This window comes from Teleopsis dalmanni, chromosome 2, assembly GCF_002237135.1.
Source record: "Teleopsis dalmanni isolate 2A chromosome 2, ASM223713v2, whole genome shotgun sequence".
Lineage (NCBI taxonomy): Eukaryota > Metazoa > Arthropoda > Insecta > Diptera > Diopsidae > Teleopsis > Teleopsis dalmanni.
The window spans coordinates 110,020,383-110,022,189 of record NC_051847.1 but is presented as its reverse complement, the minus strand read 5'-3'; positions in this window follow the sequence as shown (position 1 = coordinate 110,022,189).

The following is a 1,807-nucleotide window of genomic DNA, read 5'->3' as shown; positions in this document are numbered from 1 at the left end:
TTATAGTAATTATTGCTGTCTCTATCAGCTGATTTTAAATCAAAACAAAACAATTGCAATTATTATTTTGCAAAAAAAACAAAAGATTTAGTGTATTTGATTCAAATTAATCAATTTAAAATGTATAAAGACACAAAAAATCACACCCGTTGGTGTAACTTTCCACCATTATCGGCAAGTATTTGAATTGTAAAAAATTTTGAGCATAACAGTTGATATAATAAACTTTTAATACAGATTTAAAAAGGAAAAAAAGCAGAGCGCCGCCACAATACGTCATAACACGCAAGTTTTCCGACTTCATTGCTCAGGCTCGAATCTTTGTTTCTAATGCTTGAAACTGGACATTCCACTAAGGCAAGTGGCTCAACTAATTGTCGATATGCAATGGCAGGCAATTATACTCTACAATGCCGAAGTTAACTGCAGCGCAAACTCCTTCTTTGCAAGAGTCAAACAAGCAGCAAAACACACCCTCAGCACCTAGCGAAACGAACCAGGCTGGCATCCCAGCGCACGACGTGTGCATTCAGTGACTATAAGCCATCCAATGCAGAACATTCGCTTGCTATACGCAATGGCAAACGCTATATGGCAACACACACAATACGCCTCTTAAATGGCTTTGGCGACATCGACATCGTGTCGAGCTTCTATGCGATTCCAGGCCCAGGTAACGTCAATTGAGTACGTCGATTATTTTAACAACTGGGCTCTGCGAAAGCAGAAAAGTGCATTGCAAAATATAAGGCGTTGGCAGTGGCAAAATTGCCCAATATACTGATGGGCGGGCATCATTGCGCATATTTTCGACTGTCAAATGGGCTTCATTTGACTTGGATGTGAATTCTACAGTCATCAATCAAAATGAACCTCAGCATATGAAAATGGCAAGAAATCAACATTAATATTTAGCCTAGCAATTGGTAGAATTGAAGACTTGTTTATATTAAGGAACATATTATTTTGCTTAGCCCATACCACTATATATGATAAATCTGCAGTAGTCATTTGCACGAGGTCATTAATATCAGAAATCCGACAAGATAGATACATTAGAATATCATCTGCATACGCATGCAATTTAGCATACTTACATATTGAAAAAATATCATCAATATAAATTGAAAATAAAAGAGGTCCTAGTACAGAGCCTTGAGGTACCCCAGTGAATAAGGGTTTGAAATTAGAAAAAGCATTCTCTACGAGTACAGTCTGTTCCCTTCCAGTTAAGTAGCTATAAATAAATTCTGAGGCCGACCTAGAAAAATAAAAAAAATGAAAAAGCTTTTTACATAATAGAGAATGGTCAACACAGTCAAAAGCTTTGGTAAAGCCAAGGAGACATAAAAATGTTACAAAGTTTTGATCATAGCTACATCGAATATCTTCGAGGACCTTAAGCATTGCCGTCGTGCAACTATGACCTTTTTTAAACCCAGACTGGAGAGGAGAGAGAAGTTTAAAGCAGTTAAGATGAGTACGTATTTGATCAGCCATAATGTTCTCACACACTTTAGAGAGTGAAGGGAGAATACTGATTGGGTGATAATCGGAACATGAGGATGCATTAGCCTTTTTTTCAATTGGAATAATCTTGGCTTTTTTCCAAACAGTAGGAAAACATGATGTAGTGAAACAGTGGTTAATAATGTGCGTCAAAGGAGTAATAATAAACGGCAGTATAAGTTTAATAAATTTATGCGGAATTTCATCTATTCCAATAGCGTTTGACTTGATTTTCATGACATTATTGAAGACAGTTTCTTCACTAACACATATAAAGTCAAAACTGCGTTCGGGGGGA